Source organism: Schistocerca nitens, chromosome 1, assembly GCF_023898315.1.
Source record: "Schistocerca nitens isolate TAMUIC-IGC-003100 chromosome 1, iqSchNite1.1, whole genome shotgun sequence".
Lineage (NCBI taxonomy): Eukaryota > Metazoa > Arthropoda > Insecta > Orthoptera > Acrididae > Schistocerca > Schistocerca nitens.
In genome coordinates, this window is record NC_064614.1 from 1,168,171,913 (window position 1) to 1,168,193,848 (window position 21,936).

Genomic DNA, 21,936 nt, shown 5'->3' on the forward strand with positions numbered 1-21,936 from the left:
AACAACATAACTTAGTAGTTGCCTTCAGTAGCATATGTCGATAACGTCTGTAAAAGTTCTCGCCAATAGAGTTGGGAATAAGGAAGGAATAAATTAAAACGTAACGTCTGACGCGGAACTTATACGAAGCAAACGTCCAAAATGTAGTAAGTGATGAACTTTTTCCCGTTACATTTTTTTGTGGGGGTGAAAGCTAGAAAAAGTTTCGGAAAGGTATGAAATAATTTTTACAGTTTTTTGGAAGTCGATGGGTGCTATAGTTTCTCCTAGTCGAGAGCAGTTTCGTTGGCGCGACACTGCTTCCTGCGCACTGCTAGGAGCTTTCTGCTGAGCACGGGGCAATGAAGAGCGGCAGTAGCAGCGGAGACAGTGCAGGCAGTGGATGCAGCGCTGTGCTCGAGCTAAAAACTGTTCATTTTGGCACTCTAAAAATACATGGAAGTTAGGGGAGAGAAGGAGGTCTGTATGTTATTCGAAAGATTACTCAGGAACCTCTATATATATATATATATATATATACACTCCTGGAAATGGAAAAAACACATTGACACCGGTGTGTCAGACCCACCATACTTGCTCCGGACACTGCGAGAGAGCTGTACAAGCAATGATCACACGCACGGCACAGCGGACACACCAGGAACCGCGGTGTTGGCCGTCGAATGGCGCTAGCTGCGCAGCATTTGTGCACCGCCGCCGTCAGTGTCAGCCAGTTTGCCGTGGCATACGGAGCTCCATCGCAGTCTTTAACACTGGTAGCATGCCGCGACAGCGTGGACGTGAACCGTATGTGCAGTTGACGGACTTTGAGCGAGGCCGTATAGTGGGCATGCGGGAGGCCGGGTGGACGTACCGCCGAATTGCTCAACACGTGGGGCGTGAGGTCTCCACAGTACATCGATGTTGTCGCCAGTGGTCGGCGGAAGGTGCACGTGCCCGTCGACCTGGGACCGGACCGCAGCGACGCACGGATGCACGCCAAGACCGTAGGATCCTACGCAGTGCCGTAGGGGACCGCACCGCCACTTACCAGCAAATTAGGGACACTGTTGCTCCAGGGGTATCGGCGAGGACCATTCGCAACCGTCTCCATGAAGCTGGGCTACGGTCCCGCACACCGTTAGGCCGTCTTCCGCTCACGCCCCAACATCGTGCAGCCCGCCTCCAGTGGTGTCGCGACAGGCGTGAATGGAGGGACGAATGGAGACGTGTCGTCTTCAGCAATGAGAGTCGCTTCTGCCTTGGTGCCAATGATGGTCGTATGCGTGTTTGGCGCCGTGCAGGTGAGCGCCACAATCAGGACTGCATACGACCGAGGCACACAGGGCCAACACCCGGCATCATGGTGTGCGGAGCGATCTCCTACACTGGCCGTACACCACTGGTGATCGTCGAGGGGACACTGAATAGTGCACGGTACATCCAAACCGTCATCGAACCCATCGTTCTACCATTCCTAGACCGGCAAGGGAACTTGCTGTTCCAACAGGACAATGCACGTCCGCATGTATCCCGTGCCACCCAACGTGCTCTAGAAGGTGTAAGTCAACTACCCTGGCCAGCAAGATCTCCGGATCTGTCCCTCATTGAGCATGTTTGGGACTGGATGAAGCGTCGTCTCACGCGGTCTGCACGTCCAGCACGAACGCTCGTCCAACTGAGGCGCCAGGTGCAAATGGCATGGCAAGTCGTTCCACAGGACTACATCCAGCATCTCTACGATCGTCTCCATGGGAGAATAGCAGCCTGCATTGCTGCGAAATGTGGATATACACTGTACTAGTGCCGACATTGTGCATGCTCTGTTGCCTGTGTCTATGTGCCTGTGGTTCTGTCAGTGTGATCATGTGATGTATCGGACCCCAGGAATGTGTCAATAAAGTTTCCCCTTCCTGGGACAATGAATTCACGGTGTTCTTATTTCAATTTCCAGGAGTGTATATTAGTACGCTCACTGAGAAAACTTTACCATCTGGTGAGCAAGATGTATGAGACAGGCGAAGTACCCTCAGACTTCTAGAAGAATATGATAATTCCAATTCCAAAGAAAGCAGGTGTTGACAGATGCAAAAATTACCGAACTTTTTTTTTTTTTTTGGTCATCAGTCTACTGACTGGTTTGATGCGGCACGCCACGAATTCCTTTCCTGTGCTAACCTCTTCATCTCAGAGTAGCACTTGCAACCTACGTCCTCAATTATTTGCTAGACGTAATCCAATCTCTGTCTACAGTTTTTGCCCTCTACAGCTCCCTCTAGTACCATGGAAGTCATTCCCTCATGTCTTAGCAGATGTCCTATCATCCTGTCCCTTCTCCTTATAAGTGTTTCCCACATATTCCTTTCCTCTCCGATTCTGCGTAGAACCTCCTCATTCCTTACCTTATCAGTCCACCTAATTTTCAACATTCGTCTATAGCACCACATCTCAAATGCTTCGATTCTCTTCTGTTCCGGTTTTCCCACAGTCCATGTTTCACTACCATACAATGCTGTACTCCAGACGTACATCCTCAGAAATTTCTTCCTCAAATTAAGGCTGGTATTTGATATTAGTAGAATTCTCCTGGCCAGAAATGCCTTTTTTGCCATAGCGAGTCTGCTTTTGATGTCCTCCTTGCTCCGTCCGTCATTGGTTATTTTAGTGCCTAGGTAGCAGAATTCCTTAACTTCATTGACTTCGTGACCATCAATCCTGATGTTAAGTTTCTCGCTGTTCTCATTTCTACTACTTCTCATTACCTTCGTCTTTCACCGATTTACTCTCAAACCATACTGTGTACTCATTAGACTGTTCATTCCGTTCAGTAGATCATTTAATTCTTCTTCACTTTCACTCAGGATAGCAATGTCATCAGCGAATCGTATCATTGATATCCTTTCACCTTGTATTTTAATTCCACTCCTGAACCTTTCTTTTATTTCCATCATTGCTTCCTCGATGTACAGATTGAAGAGTAGGGGCGAAAGGCTACATCCTTGTTTTACACCCTTCTTAATACGAGTACTTCGTTCTTGATCGTCCACTCTTATTATTCCCTCTTGGTTGTTGTGCATATTGTATATGACCCGTCTCTCCCTATAGCTTACCCCCACTTTTTTCAGAATCTCGAACAGCTTGCACCATTTTATATTGTCGAACGCTTTTTCCAGGTCAACAAATCCTATGAAAGTGTCTTGATTTTTCTTCAGCCTTGCATCCATTATTAACCGTAACGTCAGAATTGCCTCTCTCGTCCCTTTACTTTTCCTAAAGCCAAACTGATCGTCACCTAGCGCATTCTCAATTTTCTTTTCCATTCTTCTGTATATTATTCTTGTAAGCAGCTTCGATGCATGAGCTGTTAAGCTGATTGTGCGATAATTCTCGCACTTGTCAGCTCTTGCCGTCTACGGAATTGCGTGGATGACGCTTTTCCGAAAGTCAGATGGTAAATCCCCTGACTCATATATTCTACACACCAACGTCATTTAGTTGCCACTTCCCCCAATGATTTTAGAAATTCTGATGGAATGTTATCTATCCCTTCTGCCTTATTTGACCGTAGGTCCTCCAAAGCTCTTTTAAATTCCGATTCTAATACTGTATCCCCTATCTCTTCTAAATCGACTCCTGTTTCTTCTTCTATCACATCAGACAAATCTTCACCCTCATAGAGGCTTTCAATGTATTCTTTCCACCTATCTGCTCTCTCCTTTGCATTTAACAGTGGAATTCCCGTTGCACTCTTAATGTTACCATCGTTGCTTTTAATGTCACCAAAGTTTGTTTTGAATTTCCTGTATGCTGAGTCTGTCCTTCTGACAATCATATCTTTTTCGATGTCTTCACATTTTTCCTGCAGCCATTTCGTCTTATCTTCCCTGCACTTCCTATTTATTTCATTCCTCAGCGACTTGTATTTCTATATTCCTGATTTTCCCGGAACACGTTTGTACTTTCTCCTTTCATCAATCAACTGAAGTATTTCTTCTGTTACCCATGGTTTCTTCGCAGCTACCTTCTTTGTACCTATGTTTTCCTTCCCAACTTCTGTGATGGCCCTTTTTAGAGATGTCCATTCCTCTTCAACTGTATTGCCTACTGCGCTATTCATTATTGCTGTATCTATAGCGTTAGAGAACTTCAAACGTATCTCGTCATTCCTTAGTACTTCCGTATCCCACTTCTTTGCGTATTGATTCTTCCTGCCGGCCGGTGTGGCCGTGCGGTTAAAGGCGCTTCAGTCTGGAACCGCGTGACCGCTGCGGTCGCAGGTTAGAATCCTGCCTCGCGCATGGATGTGTGTGATGTCCTTAGGTTAGTTAGGTTTAATTAGTTCTAAGTTCTAGGCGACTGATGACCTCAGAAGTTGAGTCGCATAGTGCTCAGAGCCAATTGAACCATTTTGATTCTTCCTGACTAATGTCTTGAACTTCAGCCTACTCTTCATCACTACTATATTGTGCTCTGAGTCTACATCTGCTCCTGGGTACGCCTTACAGTCCAGTATCTGATTTCGGAATCTCTGTCTGACCATGATGTAATCTAATTTAAATCTTCCCGTATCTCCCGGCCTTTTCCAAGTATACCTCCTCCTCTTGTGATCCTGAACAGGGTATTCGCTATTACTAGCTGAAACTTGTTACAGAACTCAATTAGTCTTTCTCCTCTTTCATTCCTTGTCCCAAGCCCATATTCTCCTGTAACCTTTTCTTCTACTCCTTCCCCAACAACTGCATTCCTGTCGCCCATGACTATTAGATTTTCGTCCCCCTTTACATACTGCATTACCCTTTCTATATCCTCATACACTTTCTCTATCTGTTTATCTTCAGCTTGCGACGTCGGCATGTATACCTGAACTATCGTTGTCGGTGTTGGTCTGCTGTCGATTGTGATTAGAACAACCCGGTCACTGAACTGTTCACAGTAACACACCCTCTGCCCTACCTTCCTATTCATAACGAATCGTACACCTGTTATACCATTTTCTGCTGCTGTTGATATTACCCGATACTCATCTGACCAGAAATCCTTGTCTTCCTTCCACTTCACTTCACTGACCCCTACTATATCTAGACTGAGCCTTTGCATTTCCCTTTTCAGATTTTCTAGTTTCCCTACCACGTTCAAGCTTCTGACATGCCACACCCCGACTCGTAGAACGTTATCCTTTTGTTGATTATTCAATCTTTTTCTCATGATAACCTCCCCTTGGCAGTCCCCTCCGGGAGATCCGAATGGGTGACTATTCCGGAGTCTTTTGCCAATGGAGAGATCATGACGCTTCTTCAAATACAGGCCACATGTCCTGTGGATACACGTTACCGAACTATCAATTTAATAAGCCACAGCTGCAAAATACTAACGCGAATTCTTTACAGACGAATGGAAAAACTGGTAGAAGCCGACCTCAGGGAAGATCAGTTTGGATTCCGTAGAAATATTGGAACACGTGAGGCAGTACTGAGCCTATGACTTATCTTAGAAAAAAGATCAAGGAAAGGCTAACCTACGTTTCTTTCATTTGTAGACTTAGAGAAAGCTTTTGACAATGTTGACTGGAATACTCTCTTTCAAATTCTGAAGGTGGCAGGGTAAAATAAGGGAGCGAAAGGCTATTTACAATTTGTACAGAAACCAGATGGCAGTTATAAGATCGAGGGCTATGAAAAGGAAGCAGTGGTTGGGAAGGGAGTGAGGCAAGGTTGTAGACTCTCCCCAATGTTATTCAATCTATACACTGAGGAAGCAGTAAAGGGGAAAAAAGGAAAAATTCGGAGTAGGAATTAAAATCCATTGAGAAGAAATATAAACTTTGAGGTTCGCCCAAGACATCGTGATTCTGTGAGAGACAGCAAAGGGCTTGGAAGAGCAGTTGAACGGAATGGACAGTGTCGTGAAAAGAGAATATAAGATGAACATCAACAAAAGCAGAACGAGGATAATGGAATGTAATCGTATTACGTCGGATAGTGCTGAGGGAATTAGATTAGGAAATGAGACACTTAAAGTAGTGAAGGAGTTTTGCTGTTTGGGGAGCAAAATAAGTGATGGTGGTCGAAGTAGAGAGGATATAAAATGTAGACTTGCAATGGCAAGGAAAGCGATTCTCAAGGGGAGACATTTGTTAACATCGAGTATAGATTTAAGCATCAGGAAGACATTTCTGAAAGTATTTGTGTGGAGTGTAGCCATGTATGGAAGTGATGCATGGACGATAAAGAGTTGGGACAAGAAGAGAATACTAGCTTTCGAAATGTGGTGCTACAGGAGAATGCTAATTAGATGGGTATACCACATAACTAATGACGAGGTATTGAACAGAATTGGGCAGAAAAGGAGTTTGTGGCACAACTTGACTAGAAGAAGGGATCGGTTGGTAGGACATGTTCTGAGGCATCAGGGGATCACCAGTTTATTATTGGAGGACAACGTGGAGGGTAAAAATCATAGAGGGAGACCAAGAGATGAATACAATAAGCAGATTCAGAAGAATGTAGGTTGCAGTAGGTACTGGGAGATGAAGAAGCTTGCATGGAGAGCTGCATCAGACCAGTCTCAGGACTGAAGACCACAACGACAACAACATTACTTCATTAGTACTAATAGCAACTGTTTGCAATAATTACTGCGCCGTAAATGAATGAGTTTGCAGAATTATTAAGATTATGGAAAGAAATAATTCAGTCAACAGGATCAAATTTTAACTATTGTTTTGAACGTTACCGAAAATAAATGAGAATAGTGTTGTGTCTAGACAAGACAGCCTAGACACAATGAGAGGAAGCCAAAAGGCACGCGCTTAAACTCACGCAGGCTGGCGTGAGGTCTGAAATAGGATACGTAACGAATGCTATAAAGAAAAGTACGTAGCTTCTGGAATACTTAACTTTAATCCACATTTGTAGAACATCGCTCTTGATGATACATTAATAGAATCTCAATATCAATTGAATACGGCGCCTTGCTAGGTCGTAGCAAATGTAGCTGAAGGCTATGCTAACTATCGTCTCGGCAAATGAGAGCGTATTTGTCAGTGAACCTTTCCTTGCAAAGTCGGCTGTACAACTGGGGCGAGTCCAGTACGTCTCTCTAGACCTGCCGTGTGGTGGCGCTCGGTCTGCGATCACTGACAGTGGCGACACGCGGGTCCGCCGTATACTAATGGACCGCGGCCGATTTAAAGGCTACCACCTAGCAAGTGTGGTGTCTGGCGGTGACACCATATTCCTCCCCCGCAAATCGGCGAACGGTTGTGTGATAAGGCTTCCGCTTGCCGTGGGGAGGACCCCATGTTGACGTATGCGACGAGGTGGGGAGCCTAACAACAGGCGAGGCTGTGCCACCCGCACCCTGCCATTCGGTCCGAGGGGAGGTAGGAAACGCCTGAAAACCTAGTCCAGGGTGCACGCCAACATGCGGTGTATGCGCCCATAAAGAGACAGGAGGGGCCGTAGGGTCGACCTCCATCGCGTCGGGGCACCCGACGGGCGAAGACGACATCTGGTCCGGAGCGGGCAAGAGTTCCATTTCGGAGGACAGCTGGTCACGGGAAGCGATCGGCGGCGCGTGATCCAGGGAGGCGCCCGGCGGCTGCAGCGAAGCGTCCACTGCGGTTGGCGCCGGCGGGAGAACAGGCGGCGGCGGCGACGGCGGCGCGTTGCCAAGGGGCAAAATGGAACGCAGCGTCGGTAACACCTGGGGATGAGGCGAGCCAGTAGATGGGTCCCCAGGGCGCTGACCGGACGGCCCCGTCGCTGAAAGCAGACGGGGAGCGGCAGAACCCGTGCGACGACAGAGTCGCAGCTGATTGAGATGCCGACGCACCTCACCAGAGGCCCCCAAAACCAGATACATAGCGCGGCCGAGGCAGTGAAGAATGCGCCCTGCGAGCCAACGCCGTGAACCGCGATAGTTGCGATAGTATACAACGGCGTCTGGAGCAAAAGCAGGCGTCTGCCGCTGCACAGGAACCTGATGCGGCGGATGCAGCAAAGACATCAAGGTTCGATGAGAACGACCGTGCAACAACTCAGCCGGCGAGCGACCATCTCGGGGCTGAGAGCGATACAAGGACAAGAAGAGCAATAACGCGTCCTCCCGAGAATGCGACTCTTTCAGCTTCAACATCTGTGACTTGAAAGTCCGGACCAATCGTTCAGCAGCACCGTTTGACTGAGGCGAAAACGGCGCGGATGTCAGATGTTGAATACCATTGGCCTTGCAGAATGACTGAAATTCTGCGGACATGAATTGGGGGCCACTGTCGGAAACAATAGTCTGTGGAAGACCTTCTATGCAAAAGATAGCAGATAACGCTTGGATGGTGGCAGATGACGTTGTGGAAGACATCCTGACAACAAAAGGAAAATTACTGAAAGAATCGACCACAACCAACCATCGAGCATTCCAAAATGGACCAGCAAAATCTATGTGCAAGCGTTGCCAAGGGGAAGTGGCTTTCGGCCATGCAAAGAATTTACGCGGTTGTGCGGATTGTTGTTCGGCACACGCCATGCAAGAAGAGCACATAGTCGTAATCGCAGCGTCGATGCCGAACCAAGTACAGTGCTGACGAGCAAGTTGTTTCGTTCGCACTATACCCCAATGTCCTTGGTGGAGAAGCCGTAAGACAGAGGACTGTAACGAACGTGGGACCACGATCCTGGACTGATCATTATCAGAACGCAACAGCAAAACACCACGTCATACAAAAAGTCTCTCCTTGTGAGCAAAAACTCGGCAAACCAACGGATCCTTGATCCGTGACTTTGACAAGGGCCATTGAGTAGCAACAAAACGCAGAACGGTAGCAAGGCCAGGTTCAGCAGCTGTGGCTGTAGCTACACGACGAAAATCAGTCGGAAACGATTCGACCACGTCATCGGTTTCCGCATCAATGAACATGCAAGCAAGTTCGGAAGAATCGAATGCTCTATCCTCAGCAACAGGCAAACGGGACAATGCATCGGCGTTTCCGTGCTTAGCAGTGGACCGATACAAGATATCGTAGCGGTACTGCGACAGAAAAAATTGACCAGCGAATGAATTTCTGCGCTGTACGTGGAGGTACAGGTTTGTTCGGTTGAAAAAGCGATGTCAATGGTTTGTGGTCTGTGAGGATGGTAAAGCGACGACCATACAAGAAATCATGAAACTTAGTAACACCAAATACGAGAGCCTAAGCTTCTTTCTCAATCTGTGAATAATTTCGTTGCGCAGACGAGAGCAATTTGGACGCAAAGGCAATAGGGCGATCATGCGATCCATCTTTGTGCGCAAGCACAGAACCGATCCCGAAATCCGATGCATCTACCATCAACAAAATGAGTTTCTGGGGATCGAAAGGCGTAAGGCATGTATTTGAAAGCAACGCCGATTTCAACTGGCGAAAGGCTCGTTCGCATTCCGTCGTCCAGACGAACGGAACACCTTTACGGCGTAAGCGATGAAGCGGACCTGAAATGGAAGAGGCATGTGGGATATATCGGTTGTAATAAGTAATTTTACCCAGCACACTCTGTAGCTGCTTCAAATTCTGCGGCGAAGGCAAGTCTTATATGGCACGGAGGTGCTCGGGACTGGGATGTATGCCTTGGGCATTGATTACATGTCCCAGATAGGGTAAGTCACGAGCAAAAAACACACATTTGTCCTTCCGCAAGCGAAGATCATTTTGTCGCAAGACCTGAAATACTGTTCTGAGATTGGCTAAATGTTCTTCTTCTGTCTTTCCGGAGATCACAATATCGTCCAGATAGTTTGCTGCAGTAGGGACCGACGCACAAACAGTTTGCAGATACTGCTGAAACAATGCAGGGGCGGATGCACACCCGAATGGCAGTCTTTTGAATCACTACAAACCAAGATGCGTGTTAACCACCAAGACGCACTGAGATTCGTCATCCACTGGTATTTGCAAGTACGCATCTGCTAGGTCCCACTTCGAAAAAATTTACCCGGGCACAGTTTGTCAAAAAGATCTTCCGGGCGGGGTAAAGGATAAGTTGTAATCACTAGTTGTGGATTCACTGTAGCTTTGAAGTCCACACAGTGTCTCAATTTTCCAGAAGGTTTTGGCAAAATTACTACGGGTAATGCCCAGAGAGAAGCCTGCACACGTTCAATCACACCTTGTGATTCCAAATCATTTAATGTTCTTGCGACCTCATCACGCAATGCGTGAGGAACATTGCGCGCTCTGAAAAATTTCGGTTGCGCGTTTACTTTCAGTTCCAAATGTGCTTTATAGTTCTTAGCGCAACCGAGGCCCGGTGCAAAAATGTCTGCAAATTCTTAACATAGACGAGAAACACTGGCTGAAGGCACAGTCTGATTCACTGATAGGACCTGATTTACTATAGACAAGTTAAACAACTGAAATAAATCTAAACCAAACAAGTTCACTGCAGAAGAAGAACGAAGGACGCAAAAAGACACAAGTTTTGTTTGTCCCTTGTATGTTGCAAGAAGGGTGCACTGTCCTAACACAGGGATATTCTGACCTGAATAACTAGACTCCTGGAAATTGAAATAAGAACACCGTGAATTCATTGTCCCAGGAAGGGGAAACTTTATTGACACATTCCTGGGGTCAGATACATAACATGATCACACTGACAGAACCACAGGCACATAGACACAGGCAACAGAGCATGCACAATGTCGGCACTAGTACAGTGTATATCCACCTTTCGCAGCAATGCAGGCTGCTATTCTCCCATGGAGTCGATCGTAGAGATGGTGGGTGTAGTCCTGTGGAACGGCTTGCCATGCCATTTCCACCCGGCGCCTCAGTTGGACCAGCGTTCGTGCTGGACGTGCAGACCGCGTGAGACGACGCTTCATCCAGTCCCAAACATGCTCAATGGGGGACAGATCCGGAGATCTTGCTGGCCAGGGTAGTTGACTTACATCTTCTAGAGCACGTTGGGTGGCACGGGATACATGCGGACGTGCATTGTACTGTTGGAACAGCAAGTTCCCTTGCCGGTCTAGGAATGGTAGAACGATGGGTTCGATGACGGTTTGGATGTACCGTGCACTATTCAGTGTCCCCTCGACGATCACCAGTGGTGTACGGCCAGTGTAGGAGATCGCTCCCCACACCATGATGCCGGGTGTTGGCCCTGTGTGCCTCGGTCGTATGCAGTCCTGATTGTGGCGCTCACCTGCACGGCGCCAAACACGCATACGACCATCATTGGCACCAAGGCAGAAGCGACTCGCATCGCTGAAGACGACACGTCTCCATTCGTCCCTCCATTCACGCCTGTCGCTACACCACTGGAGGCGGGCTGCACGATGTTGGGGCGTGAGCGGAAGACGGCCTAACGGTATGCGGGACCGTAGCCCAGCTTCATGGAGACGGTTGCGAATGGTCCTCGCCGATACCCCAGGAGCAACAGTGTCCCTAATTTGCTGGGAAGTGGCGGTGCGGTCCCCTACGGCACTGCGTAGGATCCTACGGTCTTGGCGTGCATCCGTGCATCGCTGCGGTCCGGTCCCAGGTCGACGGGCACGTGCACCTTCCGCCGACCACTGGCGACAACATCGATGTACTGTGGAGACCTCACGCCCCACGTGTTGAGCAATTCGGCGGTACGTCCACCCGGCCTCCCGCATGCCCACTATACGGCCTCGCTCAAAGTCCGTCAACTGCACATACGGTTCACGTCCACGCTGTCGCGGCATGCTACCAGTGTTAAAGACGGCAAACTGGCTGACACTGACGGCGGCGGTGCACAAATGCTGCGCAGCTAGCGCCATTCGACGGCCAACACCGCGGTTCCTGCTGTGTCCACTGTGCCGTGCGTGTGATCATTGCTTGTACAGCCCTCTCGCAGTGTCCGGAGCAAGTATGGTGTGTCTGACACACCGGTGTCAATGTGTTCTTTTTTCCATTTCCAGGAGTGTATTTAACGTAACATTTGCGGCACGCAATGGAGGTGTGCCCAGTTGTTTGTACGTGTCTTTATTGATCAATGAAACTGCAGCTCCCGTATTGAGCTGGAATGGGACCACATTGCCATGAATGTCCAAGTCTACAAAAAGTTTATTGTCCTGCTGACGACAAGAGCGACTGTCTTGTGCTATTTGAACTGACACTGGTACAGAATCACTTGCTAATTGACGTGATTTCTGGCGACGTCGACGCACACTTTTTGTGGGACGCACACAGTCACTTTTAAAGAGAGTGGCACTGGACGGAGTGGAATTAACTACATGAATGTCCATGGGCGAAGGTTCACGAGCCTGAGTATTCGTGGTTCGATTCCGGCGCGAAGCAAAGGGCCTGGAATGATTTTTAGTGTCCGTTCTGAGCTTTTTCTGGCAAACACTTTGAACATGTCCTTTTTTAGTACAGAAAAAGCAAATAGCCTGGCGTGACGGGCAATTCTCACGCGAATGTCTGGTTGCACACCGCGGGCATGATTTTAGCACTGTATTTGCTTGCTGCCGCGGGACACGTGGTGGAGAGCTTGGCGGTAGCGGCATGGACGAGCACGAGGGCTGTTTACTGTTCCATGCAGCTCACCAGGCGGGCCAGTTAACGTGACACACAGCCGGCGAAGTTTCAAACGATTCCTGAGCAAAGTCAAGTGTGTCTTGCCTATCCAATATGTCCATCACTTGTTGAAGGGAGGGATTGACTAGTTTCAAAATCTGTTCTCTTATACGAACATCAGAAACGTTCTGTGCAATTGCATCACGCACCATAGTATCTGAATAAGGGAGTCCACATTCACACTCAAAAGCACAATCCCTAGTAAGGCCTTGCAAGGTTGCAACCCACTCCCGATTAGTCTGACCGGCCGTACGTTTGGTACGAAAGAAAGTATACCTTTTTGCAACTACATTGACAGCTTCCTTGAAATATGCATCTAATGCAGACAAAATTTCTTCGTAGGACAGAGTTGCTATGTCGCAGTGGGGAAATAATTTAACTATCACACGGTACGTCTGCACCCCTACACACGCCAATAAGGGAGGCTGCCGCTCGTTACCTTGAATTCTGTAGGCGGCGAGATGGAATCCAAATTGGCGTGACCACTCCGTCCAGCTTTCCATCGCCGCATCAAACGGACGAAAAGCTGGTGCAACTGCGTGTTGTGGCTGCGGTAGCGGTGGAGCGGCGGCTGCCGCATCGTTTTGCATTGCACGTTGACCCTGGATGAGCTGTCCAAGGGCATCCAATAACGTCTGCGTCTGCTGATTCTGCAAGCGATAAAATTCGGACAGTACATCTGGGGATTGTGGCGAAGCCATGACACAAGTAATCTAAGCAAGTATAAAGAACAAGACCCCGTTTTTACACGTCGCCAAATATGTTGTGTCTAGACTAGAGAGCCTAGACACAATGAAAGGAAGCCGAAAGGCACGCGCCTAAACTCACGCAGGCTGGCGTGAGGTCTGAAACAGGATACGTAATGAATGCTATAAAGAAAAGTACGTAGCTTCTGGAATACTTAACTTTAATCCACATTTGTAGAACATCGCTCTTGATGATACATTAATAGAATCTCAATATCAATTGAATACGGCGCCTTGCTAGGTCATAGCAAATGTAGCTGAAGGCTATGCTAACTATCGTCTCGGCAAATGAGAGCGTATTTGTCAGTGAACCTTTCCTTGCAAAGTCGGCTGTACAACTGGGGCGAGTCCAGTACGTCTCTCTAGACCTGCCGTGTGGTGGCGCTCGGTCTGCGATCACTGACAGTGGCGACACGCGGGTCCGACGTATACTAATGGACCGCGGCCGATTTAAAGGCTACCACCTAGCAAGTGTGGTGTCTGGCGGTGACACCACAAATAGCTTTACAAAAATGGTTCAAATTGCTCTGAGCACTACGGGACTTAACTTCTGAGGTCATCAGTCCCCTAGAGCTTACAACTACTTAAACCTAACTAACCTAAAGACATCACACACATCCTTGCATTAGGCAGGATTCGAACCTGCGACCGTAGCGGTCGCGCGGTTTCAGACTGAAGCACCTAGAACCGCTTGGCCGGTAATAGCTTTACAATATCACACGTCACAACTATGTAAAATGAATGATCAGTAAAAGTTACTGTTGTATCCATATACTGAGTTTTTACAGCAGTGATTAGAAAAATATAGTTCGTGCCGTCACTTACCCATTGTCCCTTCACAACACAGCGAGTCGTACACGTCCGCGTCTTGAGCCCACGATTTGTGAGCGTGTAATCCAATAACTGGTATCGTGTTGTTGAACTACTCCACCGTGGGCAATTGTTGCGAACAGGACAGATCGACGTCTGCATAATTAGTTTGTGCTTACATATTTGAGTGCAACGGCGAACATAAGAAAGTTGACGTAATCTAAGGACATAATGTATACTGTACGGGTTCGTCAGATTTTAGAGTGATGGTTTATCAATCAATTGCGGCGCATGATTTTTCACAGAATATCCGCCTGCACTACGAATGTAAATCAAGTTAATCGTACCGTAAGACATTTTTTCGCGATTTATACCGAACACTCGTGGCGCGCACTTTTGTCTCCGTAATCACTTCAGTCACGCAGCGATTAGCACACCGTGCGTTCACAGTTAGTTCGTAGAATCAGTATACGACAAGAAAGTGCGTTATCATATTTTCTGTTACATTTAACTGTCCGTGCTTCGTGCTGTCTATAAACGATTTCTTTACATCGTGCACTCTTCTTACCGACTTGCACATCAAAATTTTATGCTTAATGAATCAAAACACGCAGTTATGGCTAATGAACAACGCGACATGTAAAATCACTGGATCTTTAATCGTGGTATACATCGAAATGATATATACGACGCTGTGCAAACACTGATAATTTTTACTGGCCCCAATCACATAGCATTGCAGTAAATGCACGGCCGAACCTCCATTATGTACTTCTTCAGTCTTTGTTGATGTTTCTCTCTCGACAAATCTGTATAGTTATACACCATTCATACATCCCGCTTCACGTAACACTTTCAATGATTCTCATTACGGTGATTTACAGTTTCATGCCAGAACACAGATTCATGTTACTCTACTCATAGAAACTGAATTGAATATTCGTGTTAATTGAGGAGAGAACATGCAACATCAGAACAAATGAAAATAGCAATCACATTCATCACAAGCACATTATGTAAACAGAAACATAATTCAACCTAAAATTAAACTTATGAGATCTTATTCTGAAATAACATTTTCAATGTATAATGAAATGAAAACAAAAATATACGTAAAAGAAAATGTGGGGAAAAACAAAAAGAAACTAAAGCGTTCTAAGGGTCATCTTCACATTACGTTCGTGTAATCGAGTACTACTTTGTAGACAACATAGAAAGCGTAAAAATTTATAGTTTATCTCACCGAATCTGATAAATAAATAGGTATATATCGGCCATATTAGACTTCCTTTCCGCACACAGGATGTTATTTTCGTTTCCGTAACACATTCGCCGTTCATTATAACGTACTTTGTTCTGTTCATCCTTCCTGCGTCTGCGATTCCAAATGGCATCATTAAGTATTCCTGGCTTTTTTAAGCTGCCCAATGCTTCAATGATACCGTTTGGAATCTCTTCACGTAGTTCAAAGTTTGGCCAACAGATCACAGTGACGTTTGCTTTCGTGACTCGCCGTTTGTTTGAAGTGCAGAACAGAGAAGTGTCGTGAGTTGTGCTACTACATTTGTGAGTGAACAATAACTGTTGTGTTTTGTTTTATTCTGCGTATAGTGAAATTCTTGGTTATGGAGCCATCTTTACGTAGTTCCTCAAGGGCAAGGGAAAGAAATACCATAAATTTTACAATACAGTTATGTATGCATTTTTTGAGTCAGTATTATGTAATTTCTAATGATGCCATTTCGAATCATTATTTTATTTGTTAACCAACGGCTTGAAAAGAACTTTTGTAATGGATATGGCATATGTGCAACATATACATTAAATATTATCACAAAAAAAAAAATTTCCCCTTTTTTTTCTAAATGTGACGCACAAAGGGTTAATGAAATATACAGTATTTGTGCATATACTCTGTACGATCATATCTTCTTGGTGATCGACGAAATGGTACGGAAATCTAGGAAGACTGAAGCTACTTGTTCACCCGCGTCTACCATTGCAGCAAGATGTCATTCGTATCATAGTTCCTGGTAATGCAGCGTTCCCGTGCAGGAAACAGTCGGTTCATTTCTTGGAAAGAAACGCTGGGCGAAGCGAAGGTCACGCCTCGCGCGTTCGGCCTTCTCCGCCAGATTTCGGGGAACGGGAGTCACGTGACACTACAGCTACTGCCGCCTCACGTAGCTTGGATGTTTGGAACAGTCACTCGCAAGGCGTGACGCGGTTAGGAGGCAGCGCAGTAGGAAGTGCTCATCAAGTATATATGCAGCAGGTAAGAACGCTGAGCCTGCACGATTCGTATCGCAAACTTATATGTGAAACTGTCAGTGAAATTTCGCAGTAGCTATTATAAGAGCAGGATTCGCAGCTGGAAGAGGCGAGTCGCGAAATGGCTTGTTACATCGTCAGATATGTACCTAACGTTGACTGCCCGTCCCATGTTGCCTAGCATCTCGCTCCAAGCTTCATGAGATTTGACCACAGGTGTTCCCCTTTTATATCATAAGTGTTCACTAACATAGCATAAATTGCACCGTAAGATTTGGATCCTGGCGTACTCCCAAGGTTCAACGAACCACTGCAGACGTCGGTGCGTGGCCGAATTAAGCCTTTAATCGGATTGAATTGGGGATTTTGCGCCGCTACAGAGGCGACAACTTCTCTGATTCAGAAAATCTGCCACTTTTTTTATGTGAATGCAGGCTTCTCTGGCAAACTACATTGGCGATTTCTTTTCGGGAAATCAGCCGCTTAATGTGTCCTTGTCGCCAGAAGACAGAAAAGAAATTTGTAGAAACGTCGCTCCAAAACGGTCACATTACGCTACTGCTTTCACGAGGAGAAATTCATCAGTGTCAATTTGCTAGATTCTCACGCAGTTTCTTCAGCCGGCTCATAAACCACCTGTTCCAACCCTAACACGTGTAAAGCATCGTCTAGACTAAATATGCACGAAGGTTCAGACACAGAACATCGTATATCCGTTGGCGTATTTATCTGTTGGACGTGTGTTCCTCCTTGTTGTAGGGAGTGACAGCGCTTTTTTCACACAGAAAATCTATTAACTCTTCGAGGTTATGCTGACATATGTTTTAAGAGGGGCCAAGTGCAGACGAATTTTTAGTTTTCATTATTTGTGTTTAATCTGATACGAAGTTTTCTCGTTCTCTTAGTGATAGGAAGAGACAGTAAAATGCAGGATACTGTTCAGTGACGCTTTTAGGCCTGCGTGGAGTCATTTCGGCTTGCTACGAAGAGACGGAATATAAATGAAAGAAAATTAGGGGTTCCCTCATAATTCTCTTCTCCAATAAAAGCTCATCAATGTTTATAAAATCAGCTACGTCTAAAAGTGCTCCTTATGAAGTAGACAGCATACTTTGTAGTACCTCTTGATTCAATAAAATTCCCTGGCAAAGGTAAGCCTTAATCAAACTTAAAATGGTGTAAGTCATAGCCGTAAAAGCATGTTTACACTCTGACAACTCGTGACAGCAGCGGTGAAACACAACAATGTCGATGGACCAAAATGGCAGTGCTTACTGAGAGCCCATTAAATTTGTGACATTACAGAGGACCAGTGCAGTGATTGCTACATCGCCTGTACAGTCAGTGTAAATCACGTACGGTCTATAATGACTGGTTCAGTCTTTTATATTGTAAAAGGCAGACTTTTGGTTTTTTCGTTGCGTACGTTTAACAATCAGAATGTTTACAAAGCATCGGTGTACACTGTTGGAAAAAAAAAAATTAGTACACCCTTTGAGGTTTCCAGTTCACTCGAGATTTATTGTTGCAATAGTGCATATGGATTAAATGAAATAAATACATTACAGATCAGCAGCACAAAAAGTTCCGGAGTACTAGATTAGGACCTATGCTGAAACATGTTTCCCGGCGGAGGTTCGAGTCCTCCCTCGGGCATGGGTGTGTCTGTTTTTCTTTGGATAATTAAGGTTTTTTTTTCAACATTTTAGTACGTGGTGTAGCCTCCACAAGCGGCAATGCATGCGCTAACTCTGACATCTAGTTGATCGTACAGATGCAAATAGTGTATTCACATGTTATGCCATGCCTGCTCGACATGTTCACGTATTGCTGTAAGAGTTGTTGGTTGATGAGTCGCATGTGTCACTTCTCGTTCCAACATACCCCACACGTGCTCGATTGAAGACACATCCTGAGATCATGGTGGCCAGGGAAGTTGCTGCATGTCTGGCAGAGCACGTTGAGTTTCATTGGCAGTGTATGGACGAGCATTATGCTGTTGCAACAACACAACGCTCTCCGGTGGTGGACGATATCGAATCCATTAGCAATACATCTGCTATGCCCCAGGTGGCATATGCCATCATTGGAACACAACTGACGTTGTCTTTCCTGGTGTCCCGATTTTTTTTTTTTTCGTGTATGTTAAATGGAATTGTTGGAAATCGTAGAGCAATGGTCTGTTACTTTCTGCATGTCTGGATGTTGCTGATTCCGCAACTGTCGTTCAATAAATGAAAACCCACGCCAATTGCTTACGCTTTACCTGGCTGCCTCGTTCATTGCAACTGTTTCACACATTTATTTATTCTAAGTATTACCTGATCATTTTATTTGAAAAACGTAGCATTGTGCTTCTGAAGTACGTCAGAACAAGTCATTAAGCTAAAGCATGCTAAGTGCAAATTTCTTGGAATCTACAGTTTTTTTAATTATGTTACGAACATTTTTCTTTGACGTAATTTGGCGCGAAAGTGTTCAAATCCCGTTTAGTTTAATGTTTATATCATGTGACGTTGCTTTTATACTGCATAAAGTAAGCTGTTGATTCAATCTGTACTTGCACTGTACGTTGTCTCGTCTCCTATTGTAAAAAATAGGAAAATATTTTTATATCATATTATATATTAACATTCGGCAGTTTCATATTAATGCCCAGTTATAAAGGCCGAAACCGGTGGTGTGTGGACTTAATAAAGCAGTAATTAAGCATTTTGAGCGGATTTTGATTAATTAATGATGTGTGATTCTTTGGTGCGTATCCATTCGCGATGATTCGTATTCAGTTTTAGCGTTGAACTGGATTCTATGTCGAATCAATATTGAGTGTTGCCCGTATCTCGTGGTCGTGCGGTAGCGTTCTCGCTTCCCACGCCCGGGTTCCCGGGTTCGATTCCCGGCGGGGTCAGGGATTTTCTCTGCCTCGTGATGGCTGGGTGTTGTGTGCTGTCCTTAGGTTAGTTAGGTTTACGTAGTTCTAGGGGACTTATGACCACAGCAGTTGAGTCCCATAGTGCTCAGAGCCATTTGAACCAATATTGAGTGTTGGCAGAAGAGCCAACACTGTGTTGCTAGAGGAGGCCGAAATGCACGCGTTTAAGCTCACGCAGACTGGCGTGAGGTCTGGGACAATTAAAGGAGTTGAGTCAAATAAAGTACGAAGCTCTTGGAATACTTAACTTTACTCCATAATTGGAGAACATCGCTCTTGTTGATACATTAATTACAATCTCAATATAAACTGGTAATGGCGCCTTGCTAGGTCGTTGCAAATGACGTAGCTGAAAGCTATGCTAACTATCGTCTCGGAAAATGAGAGCGTATTTGTCATTGATCCATCTCTGGCAAAGTCTGCTGTACAACTAGGGCGAGTGCTAGGACGACTCTCTAGACCTGCCGTGTGGCGGCGCTCGGTCTGCAATCACTGACAGTGGCGACACGCGGGTCCGACGTATACTAACGGACCGCGGCCGATTTAAAGGCTACCACCTAGCAAGTGTGGTGTCTGGCGGTGACACCACAAATATAATATGTTTCCACATTTTCTGAAAGAACCTGTCCATGATGCACAACGCTTAACTTGTACAGCAAGTTGACTATCGCTGTGACACTGTCGCGCTGACTGAAAGAACCCGTGACGAAACTGGCCGCTCTCCGTTGTATCTTTTCTATTTCCTCTATCAGCTCTTCTTGGTAAGGATCCCAGATAGATGAAAAATACTCAAAAGTCGGTCGAAAAACGGCCTTATATGCATTTCCTTCGTGGGTGCGTTACATTTCCTTAAGGTTCTTCCTATGAATGCGTCTGGCATCTGCTTTACCTACAATTTGCTTTATAGTCATTCCACTTGTGGTCGCTCAGGATAATTACTCCTAGATATTATACGGTAGATACTGTTTCCGTCAGTTTGTCATCAATAGTATAGTTGTGCAGTAGTGGATTACTTTTTCTATATGTGCGCAGTGTCTTACATATATTTATGTTCAGAGGCAACTGCCGGAGCCTGCACCATTCATCCGTCCTCTCCAGGTCAAGCTGTCTTCTGGCATTGCTACTTTCTTCAAGACAACTGCATCATCTGCCACCAGTCTTAAAGTCTGCGACGCTTTCTACTAGATTATTTGTAGAAATTATAAATAATAATGGACCGATGATGCAAAGAAGTCTTGAATCCAGTGGCAGATGTAGTCAGATACTCGGTAAGCTCTTATTTGTTTCACTAGATGGCAGTGCGGGACGGTGTTATATTCCTTCATGGAGCCAAGGAACACGGCATCAACCTGCCCGCCATTGTCTACAGCGCTATGGATCTCGTGGAGGAATAGAGCTAGCAGTTTGGTGAATCCATGTTGATTTTTATAGAGGATATTTTCGTTCTCCAGAAACGTTATGATTCTTGAGCCTGAAATATGGTCCAAAAATCAACAGATTCGCATCAACGAAACAGGTTTACAATTATTCTTTTTACATGTCTTCCTGAAAAAAGTGGAATACTCGAACACAGATCAGTGTAACTGTACGCAGTACTCTTGAGCTGTCCTGCTGTAGTAGTCATGAGCTGTCCTGTCCAAGCTTTTACTCTAAAAAGTTTCAACATTAAGTCAACTGAAGTTCGCTATTGCTGTGTCTGATGTGAGGCTTGGGCACGTTTCGCATAAATGAGTCCGTATCTCTTTACGGTTGCCTAAATGAAATGTGAACTTTGGAGAGGAGGTTATGCGATTGTAAAGTTCCCTGAGACTTCTGAATTATGAAGTGTAAATTGGATCAACACTGTTCGTCTGGATCAGGCGTGGCCAAGATTTTTGCGATCCCAGAGCGCGCTCAAGTCGGGTCAGCGCTCCGGTTTCCCCCTCCACAGCACTATTCCGGTGCACACGCGGGAAACTTAGAAAGACGTGTTCGCAGTACAGTTAAACTACTTCTAAGAGGCGAATATTGCAGCATACAAGCAGGATTTTATCACGCTTACTTTGAAATTTTTATTTTACTGCCAAAGCAATAACTTTTATTACTTGATTAAAGAAGTACAGAAGGTAGTGCTATTACAGTGAGCAGAGCTACGAAAGCTCTACAAATAGATATTTTACAATAAGTTGTAATGTTTATAAATTTATACACATTATAACGTTATGATACGTGATACGTTTACAACTAAGATTCGTGATAAAGTCAAACACATGGGGCTTCTGCACAGAGTAAAATCTCTTAAGCCTGAATATTGGTGGGACATTCTTGATTTTGTAACAGAAAAAAATAGTTAGCACAGATGTGTTTAACAAAACACTGAAATAACTTTAGTGGCATGTCTGTGCAGTTGAGGTTATTGCTTTTGGTGAAACATTTTGTAAAAGTCTTGTAAGTACCTGGATCAGCTCAAATTGGAAGTAATGAGGTCACTAGCAGTCAAAAGTGAGACTGATCTAACAAATAAATAGAAATACGTCTTGAACCGTGCTGTCTCTTGGAATCTCTTTCGGAAATTATAATGAGATGTTTGTCACCAAAACGTTGTAGGCTATGTCTGGTCCACAAACGATTCCTTTGACAAGTGG

At 45.5% G+C, this 21,936-nt stretch overlaps 1 protein-coding gene across 1 annotated transcript in view; it reads left to right on the plus strand.

The window, feature by feature from the left end:
• Positions 1-16,287: 16,287 nt before the first annotated feature.
• LOC126238905 (uncharacterized) overlaps positions 16,288-21,936 on the plus strand; it is a 37,885-nt gene continuing 32,236 nt past the window's right edge. Inside the window, exon 1 of the mRNA XM_049947820.1 lies at positions 16,288-16,384. The gene's annotated coding sequence lies outside the window, so the exon portion shown is untranslated. The remainder of the gene's footprint in view (positions 16,385-21,936) is intronic.